The 17,384-nt window shown below is 33.4% G+C and overlaps 1 long non-coding RNA gene across 1 annotated transcript; it reads left to right on the forward strand.

Annotated features, from left to right (window-relative positions):
• Window positions 1-212: 212 nt before the first annotated feature.
• LOC149077710 (uncharacterized) lies at window positions 213-17,060 on the forward strand. The gene is made up of 3 exons (XR_016194042.1): window positions 213-346; window positions 10,389-10,497; window positions 16,986-17,060. It is a non-coding gene; the product is annotated as an uncharacterized LOC149077710 (long non-coding RNA).
• Window positions 17,061-17,384: the final 324 nt, after the last annotated feature.

Raw genomic sequence — 17,384 nt, forward strand, 5'->3', positions numbered from 1 at the left:
AAAAAGCTGTCACGAACACAATGTGCTAGATTACCGCTGTAGTTTGTGTATCGCTCCCTAGATAGCAGCACAAGTAAAAAAAACTTTAGGTTGCTTTTTGGCTTATCTGGCACTGAGATCTGGCAACTTATTTTAGTATATAAAAGTTTGTACCGTTGGCAACACCGCGTGTCCAATTGAATTGATTTCAGTTTTTGCGGGATGTCGCACGTGGTTATGTCTGTGTCGTTTGTTTGCTGTTAAATAAATCTTTGTCCTTAAACATCCGACTAAGATGCTCACGTCTACTGAGGAAATCAAAAGAAAAAACGAAGATAGAGAATCGACAATGCCTTTGGGATATCTGGTGAGTACCTTGTTTTTTTTTTCATTGTCTTTGTTTTGCCACAGTTCATTGTCTTTGTTTTGCCACATTGTTCAAATAAGTAGATCCCATTAATAAAAGATTTTAATCTCGCTAACCTTGCCCCACCATTTCTCCAGCTGACATCATGGAATCATTGATCATTAAAAGCGAAATCCCCTTTGTGAATTCCCAGTGGATCAGTGACGTGTAATGAGAATCCTCTTGTGGATCATAATGTGAATTTTTTTTTTTATCCGCACGTATCAGATGTTTAAAAGGAAATTCTAATGGTTTTAGAGTATATTGGGGGTTTCGATGTAACTTTGGTTTTATCAGATTGCCGCTTGTCTTGGAGATAAAGGGGGAATTAAATTTCAACGGTACTTCAGTAGCAGCATACTTGGCGATTTTCGGCGCCAAACATGTCCGACGACCCCATCAAAAGTCGCCAGGGCCGGCAGACACATTACGGGCGCCCATGGAGGTATACAAGGAGGTGACATCAGGCAGGAAAATTGAAGCTGTTGTGGCAACCCTATGGGCTGACAAGTAAGCCCAAACAAACCGCTCTTTCCCCTATACTTATGTGTTTTGCCGGATCAAATTATCTTAAAATATTAATAACTAAATAAGTCATCTCTCAGTTAAGCACCATAACTGTTTAACGCGTCTTCGGGTAATCTACATGATCCAATAAAGGGGAAAGATAAAATCTTATTTATATATAAGGGGTTGTAATATTTTAAATTTATTTTTAGAAGGGAAAGATCATTTTTCACACTCAACTCGTCATAAGTTTTAGTTCAGTGCCTTCGATTTATTTAAAAAATTCGATGCTTCACATTACTGGCTATGGGAATATGATTGATTAAAATAATATGAAGCTCCAATAAAATCCAATTTTCACAATTTTTTTTTTCAACTGTTTATTTTGCCCTTTTGTTTCGTTCGTCATTATGGTAGATCCGTGACATTACGAAAGAGTTTCAGGCCCATGGGCGCTTGTCTTAAGCTTTATAAGAGGATTTCTGAATCAATTCTGAGTTGCCAAACACCTTCTGACAGGGCAGCAGGTAGGATTTTTGCCACCCGTGCCTCAGAGTACTGGAAGTGGTCGAGCGTCCTCCGCCGCTGTGTATTTATGGTTTTGCTGCCTGTAGGCTGTACAAATTTCGTCACCCTTCTTCCGTTCTACTCTCATATTTTTGAATACGTATTAAACCCCAAAGCAGAATCTGCTACGTATGTCGCAGAACAATTTAGAAGAAATTTAAGAAAAAGTGGAAAAAACACTTACATGTATGAGGGGGGGGGGGGTTTACCTCAGAACATTTCCAGTGAGATGATGGCTCGTAGCAGAACAGTGCTAAACATTCTGCTTTGTGGCGTATTACTGAAATATATGCCATCTATCCAATTTTTAAAGTGATATGTTATGAAAATTTGACAAAAAACAGTTTCGAATTGAGTTTGAAATCTAGTTCGAGATTTTGTTCAACATGGACTGGAAATATTTCTACAATATTTTAATATAAACAGCTGAAAGGCATTATATATGTTAATGTTTTTCATATATAATGTTTTTCACAAAACAAAAGCCATATTTTTTGTGTCTTTAAACATTGTCTTTCTTTCAGCACTGAGGTGTTACATGCTTTTGCAGAATTCTTTAAAAATTGAAATCCTGAGAAGAAATTTTGTGGCACAAGATATGGCTAAATTTTGGTCATTTTTGCAAAAGATTCCATGTTGTTGAAATTAATATTCGAAAACAAATAACTACTAAAATTGTAAAAGCTCTCGTTCAATTGTATAAATCTATCCACAGAATTTGAGGGGAAAAAATTGAGTTCCTGGAGTGAAAAGAAAATTTTTAAAAATGGGGATGTTTCTCATAGGAAAGCGTGGGAAGCAATGGTTTGTTTGGGCTTACTTGGTCCCTTTAATAGAGCGATCACTGGCTTCATCTGGCAACCCAGATTTCCCATGCTTTCTTAATGGACTCGCTTGTTGCATCACCTCCTGTTATTCTTTCCTCCATGACGGGCACCGAAAAAAAAATCTCCAGCATAGAAAACAATATGAAAAATATCATGAAACACAAATGGAAACATAAATAAATTCACTATTGGACTGCTCATTTAACATATAAAAAGGCGGAGGGCTTCAATTGCCACAAGTTATATGAAGGAAATGCATTAGTGGACATGAATAATGAAGGACAAGCATAGACATTCTATGTATTGTTAATTAAAATCTGGACTCTCTTTCAGGGAATCCAGATTCTTTTAAATGGACTCTTTCATGCAGGAAAGGATACATATTGGAAAAATATTAAAGGTACAACCCTTGAGAGATATCCAATAATTAATTAATCTGAGCCGCACACTACATTAGATCATTTTCTCTTCCTTCCGTATATATAATCTCCCAACAGTTTTTCAAATCATTCAGAACGCTGCAGCTATAAGGTGACGTCATTTAGATGCAAAACATAAAGAGTATGGAAAAGGAGAAAACCCGTTTGAAAATTTCAAAACACGTGCTAGGAACATGGAAAAACAACAACCAGTGTTACCTTTTTTAACAGAGAACATTCTACAACAAGAACAACCCAGCAGAACAACGGCAACACAGCGCTGGCGGCTTATTGCCGAAAAGAAGTCGCTAAGTTGCAGTTCCCTTATACCGAAGCTGTTCCCCGACTGGTAGCGCTAACGCTCTTCCTTTGCTGCCACTTCAGTGTTGGCTTTTCCCACAGTTAGAAACCGATTCGGATGACTTCATTGTCTAGCAGGACAGGGCACCACCACACTGGAGCTTGGATGTTTGAGAACTTTTGCACAATTGCGTTCCTAAACGATGGATCAACCATTTCTTCTTGTGGGGGTTTATAAATGACTACTTTTATGTGCCTCCCCTTCCAGCTGCATTAGCTGAACTGAAGATACACATAACAGCAGCAGTGGATGCAAACATACTCGCAAAAGTTTGGGACGGATTTGACCACAGTATAGACATATGCCATGCATCCCAAGGTGGGTATATTGGGCACCTTTAATTTGGTTTGTAAAAAAAAAAAATGTTAATTTTATATTACATGACTAATAATCTTAAGTGTGTATGTTCAATATTTTTCTTAATATACGCATTTCAAATCGAGTGATTCTTTTTGAAACACCCTGTAGTAGTTTTTCCAGAATATACTTGAGAATATTCTCTGTCCCTGTCTCTCTTCCTGTCAAGAAGACAGGAAATATTGAAGTTTGTAGCCCACAATATTAAAGTTTAGAAGCAAGAAAATGAAACCAACATGATTGAATTGCACAATTTGAGTGTGTACATTGAAGAAAAAACACAGTTCTTTAACCATAACTTTTAAAACCTCTCGCTATGACCAGGAGAATATTCTTGAACAAGAAGTTGTGATTATGCCAAAAATTGTCCTGTTTTAAATATTTCAGGTAGGGTTGGGTTTTTGACGTCAAAAACTGGTTTAAACCATCAAAAACCTAAATGAATGCCTTTTGATAATGTTTTGAACACTATAGGTAATTAACATGATGAAAAACTTACTTTTTTGCATACCAGAATGTTTTATTTTTAAACATTAATTTGTTACAGTAATTAAAATTAATTATTAATTATAATTTGCAATTTTGAATTCTTCAACATAAGAGCCTAGAACGTATAAAATATAATTTTATGGTTTATTTATCTAAGCTACTCATTACCTGTGTTCAATTTGCTAAGTGGAATAGAGCTGCTTATTCAAAATATGTATGATAGGCCATCAGGGTTAGGTTTTTGACCCCAGAAACTAAATCAGTAATAAAAATTACTGAGGAAAAATATCTATTTTGATATTTTAAATTTTCTGATCCGCCCAAAAATCCGCGCCATATAAAAATTCTCACGCAGCATCTGTTAATGCACTAATTAAACTCATTTATTTTCACCTAAAAATTTGTTAGAGCTCAAGGTGTCTCAATTCACAGAGCTTCCAAAGCAGAGCTGACAAGACTTGATACCCAAAGCATTTAATTATTAATGTTTTGCAATTTAAATACAGCTTCAATTGGAGAACCATTGCATTATAAATGCTAGTAAATGTACCATATCATAGTGCAAAAGTAAGAATAACCAAGTTTGACATACAACCTAGCATTGCCATATTAAATGACATTTCAGTCCTACAATTTAGTATTTTGATCGCTAGATATATTTCAATGTTGTGCACAATAAGATTATCGTTTTAAGTATCAGTGGTTATCTATATAATTTAATAATAACTGAAATCAACATTAAAAAGAGCATCCACACGGTTTATATCAATACAAACATATATAAGCAGTTGAAGAAATTTTGGAAGGTCAAGAATCATCTTGAATCAAAGAATGTCAAATCGTTCCACAGTTTTCCCTTCAATGTTCATGTTATGATTTCTTCAAATTTTATAAGAAAAAAAAACATATATTGTCCAAAATAATTCTGTCAAGAGTAGAAAATTATTTTAGAATAATTTTTTAAATATTCTTACATGCAATTAATGTGTGCATTTCCAATGGGAATTTTTATATTGAAAAGCAATATTTGAGGTTTTTATCGTGACGTAACTGCCATGTGTCAAAAACCTGCCCACCCTGGAATATGGTAAGATTATTAAATTTTTTAAGTAAAATAATTTGATAGTTGTTTAAATCAGTGCTCATGTAATGAGTTCCATTTAGCCCAGTTTTTTTACTTGAAAAGTGAAAAATACGTTAGCAGAGAAATGGGGAAAAGGACGAGTCCACAAAAATCCAAGTATTGTGCTTCGTTTGAATCTTTTTTCACGAGAGTACACACCTTTTCTTTTCCTCTTCTACAAAGAAGCATTCAACAGTGGGCAGAACAAAAATGTGAGTTTTTCGAAGTACTTTTGTGACAATTACCTGAACTTTTTTCAAGTCTATCTTCTCAACACCGTAGAACCGTGAGTCAGTTAATATCATTCATATAACTTTAAATAAACACTGTTTCCAATTTTTTAGTTTCTTCTAAATGTTATTTCTACTTCACATCCTATTTTTCATGTATTATGAAGCAGGTACTGTATTTAGGACAGTGCTTGTCCAAAACCCTGCCGAATCAGTCCAAACATTTATATTTAAAAAATACATTATATTGAAGGTACCAAATACGCATAGTCACAGTTATAATCATTGTATTATTGTGAAACTAAACATAAATATTATTTTTTATTAGATACCAATATAATGATGTGAATAAATATCAATGGTGTAGTGTTTATTTAATGCAAATTGTTCTATTTTGACTTTTCAAAGTTTTTTCTTTAAATTTTCAAGTGAACTTTCTATTTTACATTCTCAATTTTTATAAACTAATTATAAATAAAGGGAAATATCCGAAAAAAAATGAGGCCACTATGTAGCACCTACACATGACTAAACATGTGAACACAAGTTCACAAACACTGATTACACCTACACGATAATACAAGACCCAAAATTTTTGATAACGAAAACACCGGAAGAAGGCTTATCAAAAGACTGTCTTTAACACATTGTTTTTTATTTTCGCGTCCCCCAAGTTATGCATCAATTGAAAGAATATGAGGTTTTGGACAGTATGGTAAAAACCACAGTAAAAATACTGTGGTTTTTACTGTACTGTCCAAAACCTTGCCAACCCTGGTCTGTACAAGTTTGCTTTCTCTTTTGGTTTTCCTGCCTTGGGACTTCTTATTACTAACTATACTTTTACTATTACTTTAACTATTACTTTCTTCCACATTGTTGGAAAATATGCGAGTTCCACGAGAAGATTAAAAGTATTCACTATCGATATTATTACATTTGGAGTGATCAATTTTATGGCTTTTGATGTTATGCCATCATATCCAGGTCATTTTTTTGGCTTGATATTGGCCATATTTTCTTCAATCTCTTTTATTGTGATGGGTCTGAATACTGTTATGTCAAATACTATTTCATTTTCTATTTTATTTTCCAGAAAATCACGCACTTCTATTTCAAAATTATTGACAAAATTTTGATTTATTGTTCTGTTGGGTGAAAATTGCTTTTCATATACTTTAACAAATTCATTTGTTTTTTCTGCATTATTATAAATCAAATTGCCATTTGAGTCTGATGGGGAGGCAATTTATTTTTTCTGTTTTTCATTTTGTGGTAGATTTGATATAATGACCCATCTGCAGGTATTGCTTCCTCCAGCCATTGTGCAAAACATCCATTTGTGTGCTCATGTTTTAGGGTTCCCAGTGACCTGGAAAGTCAGAGAAAATGTGAAATATTTATCAAAAGTCTGGGGAAAGGAGGAAAAGAAAAAAATCAAAGAAGATAAATCTACATTCAAGTGGTTTACCTTCACTTTTTTCCATAGAAGATTTTTTTTCAGATCAGGGAGAGAAAAAACCCTTATCAGCATTTTTCTCCAGATTCCCTTACTTTTTATTTTTTCTTATCAGAGAAATGTCTAAGAAATTTCTTATGAGAAAAATGTCTTATCAGTTGAAGGGTGGGATTTTACTGGAAAATAATTTTGGCCAGGGAACAATCTGCCCTCTGAGTAAATAGATGAAGGGATCTAAAGTGGAAAGTACAAAGTAGGAAAACTTCCTATGAACAGCAGAGAATGGCATCCTTTCTCTCTATAAAGTGGAGAGACTCTCCTTTCCATTGTTGAAAACAAAGCCAATACCTGCTCTTAACTTCTTTTCTATCTCTTCTAATAAAACATTTTATCCTCTTGCTTTTTTTTTCCTTTTTTTTTTTCCTGCCTGTGGGTAGAGAACCTTTAACCTTTATATATTGAAGAATGATTTGAATTCAATTATCTCTGTGTGAGATTTCCAGGAAAACTGCTATTGTGTTCAAGATCATATACACAGTTTTATTTTTGGTGTGCTGGCAAAATATTATTAACATTCTGTCTGTGATGTGTTTTTTCAATGGTATATGCCCCCCCCCCCCAGGCATGTACGTTTCTATTTTTTTTTTATTTTCAGCGATGCTCAGCAATTGTCATTCACTTTTTTGTTTACAAAATTTGAGTTGTGTTTGGGATGGCTCATTTGCCCTGATAATGCTCTAAAAAGACAAAAAATGTGCATACTTTACAAGAAAAATTGGGTATATTGGCTATGTTCGGAGTCAGTTGCTGCTGTGACTCGCTATTACGGAATCAATGAATCTTTGGTGAGATATATCAAGAAAAGGGAATCTGAAATTCAATTAGCCATGGCTGTAACTGCACCTGTGATAGCGAAAACGTTGCATCGCCTACAGAATCCATGTTTCTCATACTGAAAATACAGGGTTTTTTTGTGGGTGCTGACTGCTACAGAGAAGGTAGTGATTGTAATATTATAATGAACGTAACCCCCATGAATACAGGGGGTGGCAACAATAATTTAGAGTGCTATTGTGTGTGTGGATATTGGAGTGCTATATGAATGACCATTTTTTGGGGAGTATAGAAAAGTCCATTATAATTTCCACAGGCATATGATCAGTCCAGTTCATTCAGCACGTTAGGTTCAACATAAATGTTCAGTCTTTTAGATAACATGCCAAGTATGTCTGGCTGATTTAAAAAAAATTCTTATAAAAATCTTTTAAATGTATAAGTTTTTTATTACTGTATTCTATATCTGTTGTCGTTTCTGCATTTACTGAGTCTGGTATATTGACAATGCCATAATTAAAACTATTTTTAATATAAATTGCCACTCCCCCTTTCTCCTTCCATCTATCTTTTCTTACAATTATAATTTGGAATATTTGCTTGCCATCCTGGCTTCAGATGTGTTTCACTTATACAGCAAACATCTGTTTTACGTTCAATGCGTAATTCTTTTAATTTAGCAATTTTATTCATTATCCCATCAGCATTCCAGTGAATAACTTCTGAAGGTCTACTTTCATTGAACATAACATAATTTATTTGTCCCCAGACAATTACGACAATGCTATACAAATTAGAGTTTACAATTAAATTACATATTTTACAATATTTGAAAGAAAATGCAAAGAGAAAGAAAAAAATGTTTCAATGGATACTGTAGAATAGTTAATTCATAATATGATGAAGAAAGATGGGACATGGAAGAGAGCGGTAGCTGAAAGCTAGTAAAATGCACTCTACCCTATGACGACATCTCTATAGGTGATGCACATAGATCTTGTTTCGTTTGACCTGGAAGAAAGATAAAAATAACGAAGTATATCGGCCAAATAGGTGTAAATATATTTATTTATTAAATGAATTATGGCGAGAATATCCTACTGGTTTTTTTTCACTTTAAATAAATGACAAATTTTTAATAATATAGAAGGGAGAGAAAAAGCTAGACAAAAATAAAAATTAAATAAATAGTTAACATCAAGTGTAAATTCTATCTACATAACCAAATCAAGTTATCGTTTCCAATTAAATTTACCTGTCAAATTATTTATTATTTGATGTCAGGTTAAATTAATTTTTCATTTCATAATATTTGTTTGAATTTCCTTTATTGTCTTCCCATTCATTAATTTGTTAATGTGGCGTTGCTATTATTGCAGTACTTTATTAACCACAGTTAATGAAACAGAAGGAAAGTTGCTTTCACAATCAAAGGAGTTTCAACTGAGTTTCTGTGAAAAGTTCATAATTGGTTGCATAGGTGTATGCAGAATTTTCTCGAGGGGGGGGGCTTTACTTTTTTCCCCTGCAAAATAAATACTATAATCTTAGCTCAAAGGGAAGGGTTAGAATTCCCAACTCACCCCACCCACCCCCCTCCCTGCGTACGCCAATGATTGGTTGTGTAATTAGTTCAGAAGGATGAGTCAGCAAAAAGAATAATTTTTTAGAAAGACCAAGTCACTTCATGAGGCTTGTTGATGTGGGGGGAAAGATAAAAAGGTACAGATAAAGTGGAGTACTGATAAGGACAGGAATGGAAGACCCCATGCCGTTTAGAAAATCTGGTATTGTCACTTCAACGAGTGTTGGAAAAAAAACAGGATGCATAAAGTGAGAAACATTTACAAAGATAGGATTTAAAGAAAGTAGTTTTTTGGGGAGAGTGGGGGGGGGGTGAAGGAAAAGAAAACCTTATTATCAGTGATAGCAAGTGTTTCTGCACATATGTACAGACAAGCATGCACACACTGTTCATTCCAAGGGATTTTCATCCAGAAGATGGTTAAATACAGTCATTTTGAACAATGCTAAGTATTTATTTCGAACACTCAGTGGCAGAGAATTCCAAATGTGAATACCACAGAAGAAAACGGTATTTTTCTTGAAATTTGTTCTCGCTGTAGGGGTCGGGATACAGTTTCTGGAGGAGAATCTTGTTGGATATCTGTGTGTAGGGATAGGAAAAGAGGCAATATGTGTTGGATTATGCAGTGATTCATACATTATTATAGCTAATTGATAATTTACCAAGCTATCTAATGGAAGAATTCGCCAGAGTTTAAAAAGAGGAGCTCTGTGCTTATTAAATGAGGCAAAGCTCATCACCCTCAATAATTTCTTTTGAGCAATTATCTGGGGTTCAGAGATGTTTGAGTGGTAGATGACGATATTCCAAGCAATAAGTTAATTTAGAGAAAAATGGTGAAAAATATAACATGCACATTACATGTTACGAAAATTACATTACGTTACATTGCATTACATTACGAAATGCCTTGCTTTAGAAAATATGTATATAAAGGAGTTTAATGATTTGCTGACTTCAAGTAAATGGTTAGACCATGAAAGATGCTCATCAATTAAAACTCCGAGGTATTTAACCGAATCGACAAACTTTAACTCATCTTGTTTGAATTTTATTGGCAATGGAACAGGGTCCAACGGCCTTTGCCAAGGTCTGAAAAGTACGCAAACTCATTTAGAAATATTAAGTTGTAGCTTATTCACTGATAGCCATTGATAGGTGCTTAATAAGTTCATATCATAATTGATTATAATACATTGATTTTCATACATAAACGCTTTGCAATTTCTGAATATTTTATAGATATCATTGACATAGACCAGAAATAAAAGTGGCCAGAGGCAAGATCTCTGAGGTACCCAGCAAGTGACGTTGTTGACACTAGAGTTGTACGCTACAATATTTACCGACTGTAAGTATTCTTTAGTTTTTTTTTTGTATCATGGTTTTTGTAGCCAGGAATTTCCAGATGTATTTCATGGCTACCATAGGATTTTTTTCTATAATATAGTTCAAATTTTTTGTATCGTCCTTTTCACTGTGAATTTTGTTGTGTTCAACTTCTCAATTCACTATTTTGTTCACTTCTGATCTCTGAGGCCAATTCCTTAGAGGCCTGCATTTTTTCCCTCCTTAGCGTCCAGAAATCTTCTCTGCTGATAGTCTTTTTTTTATGTATTTGCCAAATTTCTCTTGGCTTTTTTCCTGTCTTGCCATATTCTTCTTTTGCGATTTTTTTTCCCCTCTGTTGAACCATTGGACATTGAGTTGAAATGGTTTTTTCCATTTTTTGGTCTGTTTTCTTGAATTTGTTATTTTAACAAAAATATTGATGCGAGTAATAATAAAAATATTTGAAATTTAAATTCATATTTAAATAAGTTAAAATTTAAATCACTTTAGAGCTGCATAAATAATTTTATTCAATTACAACAGATGATTTTTCATATCTGAAAAAAAATTGATTTAAATCAGTGAAAAAAAATCAGTTGATTTAAATCATTACAACCCTGTTTGAAACCAACCAGGACCATGGTCTAGACCAGTGATTCTCAACGGGGATGTTAACGCCCCCTGGGGAGCGGTATAAGCTACGGGTATAACATAAGATCCTATGGGTTGGATTGCGTTGGGAGAAACAAATTTCTGAAGATGGGGGCGATGTGACAAAAAAGGTTGGGGAACTATAGTCTAGACAAAGTAATTTTAATTAATGCTCATCTGGAAACCATTTTCCATTAAACACTAAACATGTCTGTGAATGGTGTAAAAGAAAATGGCATATCAAGAGAATGAATAGTAGAAAATGAATAATAGAAAGCTTGGAACTAAAACAAGAGACTGAAAACCTGTCAAATATGTTGGAAAATAAAATACACGGAGCAATCACAAAACAGTTAAAAATATAGACTGAAAACAAATGTACTCGGATTGAATTTTTGTGAAAATAGAATCATTCTATTAAGTTTGCAATAGTTTAATCATTATTTTATAGTTTTTATTTCTGTAGTTTAGGTTAAAAATAATTTAATTCTAGTTTAAATTATTTAAGTCCAGTTTTTAATCACGCTATTGAATTTCTAATAAATATTCTAAGAATGGCCCAGCACAATAAGTTATCTCAAAGTATGTTGAATCAAATTGAGGTATTAATTATTGCTAAAATTGCCAAAAAAAACCACCAAAGGCAGAAAATAAAGTGCCATTGAATTGAAGCAGTATATTTAAATGGATTCTATGGGGAAAAAACATTAACATGACAATATTTAAAATCATAATTATCATAATATAATTAATAGGAGTGGGAAAATAATTTTAATACTTAATTTCAGTAAAGAATAAAAATTTCGATAAGCTTTGGTGAAAATATATGGAAAATAATAGGAAATTTTCATGAAAAAGTTGGGATGGCCAAAATTACATGAAAATATGGGAATGTTCCAGGAAATACAGTTCATATAGTTACTCTAGATCAGCGGTTCTCAACCTTTTTTGACTCGCGGAGCCCTTTCTTGTAAAAAAATTTTATGGTGGAACCCCGTAGGCCCATTTCTTAATTATTCATCAAAGTTACTGATTTATTTTTACTATTTAAAAATATTTCTAATTATCTTTTTTTAATTTTACTGTTTTTTTTAATTTTCCTCAAGCGGCTGCAGAGCCCCTGGAGAGTGAACACTCCCAACCGCTGCTCTAGATATATGATTACCTGCTTTCTAATTTTTTTTATTGGAAGCAAAGTTCAATACTGTTTCAAACATAAAATGATTTCTGCTTAAATGTCATTTGCATACTAAACTACAATAACCTTTTTTAAAAGCAAGACCTTTAGAACTTGACATTGTCTACAAGTTGAAATGAAAATTATAATTGCTTTAATAAGTTATATATCTTTAAAAAATTAGCATTTCAAAATCAAAAATGAGTAAAGCCGCCTGGCAGTCGAGTGGTTAGGGAACTAGCTTCTCACTGTGCAGGTCTGGGTTCGAATCCCGGTTCGGGCATGGATGTTTACTAACACTAACAAATTCCCTGGACGGATCGTTCCCCTTGGGAATACGTGAGGATCACGTTATTATTATTATTAAATGTTGAATATAAATTTAAAAAATCCAAGCAATTCATTTTTTTAAAAAAATCAAGGTTTTTAACAACTGCGATATGAATGTCCTTGAATTTAAAAATTTTGCCTGGGAAAGTGCTTGAATAGTCAATTGTCCTTGAATTTTTTTACTTTCAAAGAGTACGAATCATGAAAAAGAACGTAACTTCATTATGCCTCCATTTGTTTCGTCATATTTCACCATCTATTAACGCTCAGCTGCCTAAAATAGTAGATATCTTGCTCTGGAATCCGAGGTAAGGATACAGTAGCCATATAGTCAATACACAAACAGAAAATATCACTGTTTTTGTGGTGAAACTTTTCAACTTCTTTGATTGCATCATTAAATTTTTTGCCCCTCCTTTTATATACTAATAATTCTGCCATGGCAGTTCGCTTAGCAGATTCACAAAAGACAGGACTTTCATCTTAATGTTCAACTGTTCGCATGCGCAGCATGTGTCCATTGTTGGCCGGCCAAATCTTAGAGAAAAGTTTTCCTTGAAGTGTTGCCAATAAAACTGGTAAGAAATCTCATCAGGATGAATTTCTTTTAACAGTTCGTGTATAGTTTTCACATTGAGATCAGAATTCAAGTAGATCATTTCTTTCTCAGTACAACGAGCAACCTTCTTCGGAATTGATGCGATGTGGGAGTGTATTTTTGCCAATTGGTCATGTTTTATTCCAGAGGGGGAGTTTTTTGGCCCCTCATGTCAACAGGGATTTTGTTCAATCTTAAAAGATCTCTTTTTAGCCACTTAAAAGTTTTCATGAAGGCTTGTTTACATACTTATTGATGAAGACCGGATTTCAGGAGAATATAGTGAACTATATAACCTTTTGGCTTTTCTCTCCTCTTCTGGCACGTTCACTCTGGATCTTTTTCTACCTACTGGAACTATCTCCATCAAGTTTTGTAGGAAACCATCTTGCTCATCTTTTGTCCTTTTTGCATAGATTAAAAAAAAAGAAAAATTCTAATTCTGAGATAATGCCAAACTCAAGTAGACCACCCTAATTTACTCCAAGTGAAATTGTCCCTATACAAGTATGTGAATTTGATACTTACATATTGTCATTAATGATGGGCAAAGTTTATTAGCAATTTCTTTTCCAGCATGATTAATATGGGCTTTCCCTTTTAGCCTGGCATCCTTAAGCGAATTCCGTCTGTAAGATGATGTATTCTTCACTCCTCGTTCCTTTGCTTAGTAGAGACATTTTCCTCCTGACACGAAGAAGAGTCTTTACACTCTGATGTTACTTCCATGATTCACACTTACGACTACATTTTATTAATAATGTCAAATAACAACCACCCTTGGTCAACAAAACAAAAGCAATGTAAATGAAGAAAACCTTATGAAGTTCTCAACAGGAAACCCTGCTGCCACCTGTTAGCATTCTTGAGAACTAAATGTAAAAAGGGGTCGTGTGTGCGCTCGTGCGCGTCCCCTGGACTAGACGGCTTTTTACTTTTAAAGTCAGTTTTTTCTCAGCATCTAGAGGCGAGACTTTGCCCATCTTTCTATGAAATGATGCATTGGCATCTCTATTACACAAATCCATCGAAACATAAAAATTGAAAAAATGTGACATGACCCTTTTTTTTACATTTATCTGTTCAAATAAGAAATGAGTAAGTTCTGGTAAAAGAAGCAAGAGCAAACGTTCGAAAATGCTTGAAACTAAAGAGAACAAAAGCACTACTTAGACTTGCATCAGCGGCAAAAACAAAAAAAATAATTACTTTTCTAATGAGTGTTTCAAGCCTGTGCTTTAGTGATTTTTTTTTTTTTAATTAGTGATTACCAAGTCTACAAGCTTAAATCTCATTTTCAAATTATGTTTGAAATCAGAAAAACACAATATGTTAAAATGTCTGTATGTATGTAAAAAGCCTCTCATTTGTTGATATTGTAAAGAATGTAAAAGTATAAATACCAAGAAGGCTCTCAAATTTTTTTTATGATTTAAAAAAGTAAAATTATTTCTTCTAGACAGTCTCTATGTACCTTGGAGGGGGGGGGGGGGAAGGGGACACCCTCTTCTTCTGAAAATAACTGTTTCTTGTGTGAAGTAAAATGTAATCCTCTGTGTATGCTATACTGCATATATGTATAGAAAAACTATTTTATTTAGTGCCAAAATTTTAAAGTGCTACGAAAATAATTTTTCCTGCTACAAAATTCAAATTTTCATTTTGCACCCCTAAAATAGTGATACACAGGGTTCATACTCATTTTCGTAAAAAAAATTTCCTGACTTTTCCAGGTTTTCCAGTCAAATTTTTAAAAATTCCAGGTTTTTTTTTTTAAATCAAAAAAATTGATATTAATTAAAATTGATAGTAAATTTTAATGAATAAAAATTTACAAAAAATTATATAAAATTATTTGTATTAATCTAATTAATTAGAATATCATAATGGCCCTCATAATTGTATATTATTATTTTCTTTATACGCATTTATGCTTTTCATATACATTCCTGATGGAAAAATGGAACACAATTAAGGAATGAAAGATTTCCCTTTTCTGCAATTTCAATACCCACAAGATTTAACTACTGTTGTTTGATGTTTTTTTTTCTGTATCTCTTCACAATATACAGTCAAACCTCGTTAATGAGTCACTATTGGGAAAGCAAAAATATGACTTGGTAAGCGGAGTGACTTGTTAAACGGAGTAAGCCATAGCTGTGCCAATTCCTGTCTGAGGACAATTGGGACTTTGGTTAAGCGGATTGACATGTTAACCGGGTGACGCACTAACGAGGTTTGACTGTGATACACAATGTATATTGCATTTTTTTTTGGAGTCCTCCGCAGTCATGTCTGTCAACTCTCTTCGACAATGCACCCAGCAAATTATGAAGGCATGTAAGTTTTTAAGAATGAGAATCTTCTGAGACCACTTCCCAAAGCACAGTGCGAAATGTGTAAATTACAAAGTCTGATATCAATATACACATATAGAATATACACCGATATAGAATATACACAAAATGTGCACCATAATTTTGACGGAGCGAATTGACTATGTCCACAGCGGTAATACAATATGATTGCATAGAAATGCAATCTGTGAGACATAAATGTAAACGTATACATGAAAGTTTTTCTATTTATAAATGTCTTTATAGTCACTGTTTTAAGTTGTGTGGAGTAGGGAAGAATCAGCACTTGAAAGGAAATTATAATAATTATTTTTTTACAAAAATGGCAACTCCATCTCCTCGGCTGTGTAATCGATCATTTCTTATGTAATTATAATCCTATAATTATTTTTTATACTTGGTTTTTATACATTGTTTTACAAATAAGTACAATATCAACTTTTCTCTCATCAATGGATTCTTTAAATTCTTCTAATCTTATTCCTATATTAGCAGCATTCCATGCCATAACATTCAGTTGCCTTTGAAGAGTAATTGTGGCTGCACTAATTCTTTAAATTTATTATTCTGAGCAGAAGTTATTGAAGTGGGAATTACATATGTCCACCCTTTTTTATATATAGTCAACCCCTTTTTTATATATAGAAGTAGTTTACTTGTCTTGCAATTTTTTGAGTTCATGGTACAATTTAATGTATCCATCTTCAATTTGTTCGTTAGTGTTAGCACCTTCTATCAGCTGTGCAATTATCTGATAATCAGATCTAAGTAAAGTGTTTCATTTGTCAAAAAAACGATCATACTGCCATTGAAAGTAAAATGAACGCAAATAAATTCCTTAAAGGAATGGGCAGTGCAGTAGGACCATCCGGATTACCTTGACTTATTTACATTGCGCCTTGTAATTTATACATTTTGCACTGTGCTTTTGAAAGTGATAGAGTCACACTGTTGGATACCCTTTCTTCAAAGCAGCCCACCAGTTCCAATTTCTTATAAAATAATCTGTGTGAAATCCTATCGTTTCAGCAAATACCTTGCTCATGACCCTCAACATCAACCCTTAATGTTTAATGACCTTAATTAAGCGGTTTTTAAAAATTTTGTGATTATAACTGCCACATTTTAAATGAAAGAGTGTTAAAGTGTTCATTTTTCCTAAGAATGGTATAAAATGGACACTTAATAATTGATAGAAATTAACCAAGAAAAACATCTATCTTAATATTTATGTTCGCATAAGAAGACACTAAACTATAGCATGACCACTAGCATCGTTCTAGTCATTTGAAATTGACTTATGTTGTAATTGCATGGCAAAGTAGTTTGCGATCAAATTGACTGCTTCCATCGTTCTAGTGCGCTTCTCTAACGCTTCCCAACTTTCATTTCAGAAGGCAGTTATCCTGTTGGTGCCTTGACAGAACATTATCTGTGAAGGGATAAAGATTGAGGTAGCCTTATCACCCAAGATCAAGTAAAAAGGGTAAGTGAATTTTATTTCATTTATTTTGGACATGGCATATATATCTGATTCTGAAGGGATTAGAAGCGTTCATTAGGGCTGACCACACATTGTACATTAGAAGTGAAACAAGATAACTTATTAGTTACGAATCCTAAGTGCAATTCTGCAGAGACTTGTTGAAAAATTTGATGTTTTGGTCATGAATGGTATCTGTATTGAAAATACACTTGGTATTTGTATCGAAAAAATATTTAATTGTACTAAACAGTGTAAAAGGGGGAAAAGAACGAAGTAATAGCCATGGGGTAAACTGATCATGGAAAAG

Source organism: Pholcus phalangioides, unplaced genomic scaffold (genome assembly GCF_987345545.1).
Source record: "Pholcus phalangioides strain wild (caught in Gottingen) unplaced genomic scaffold, Ppha-v1.0 ptg000015l_1, whole genome shotgun sequence".
Classification (NCBI taxonomy): Eukaryota; Metazoa; Arthropoda; class Arachnida; order Araneae; family Pholcidae; genus Pholcus; species Pholcus phalangioides.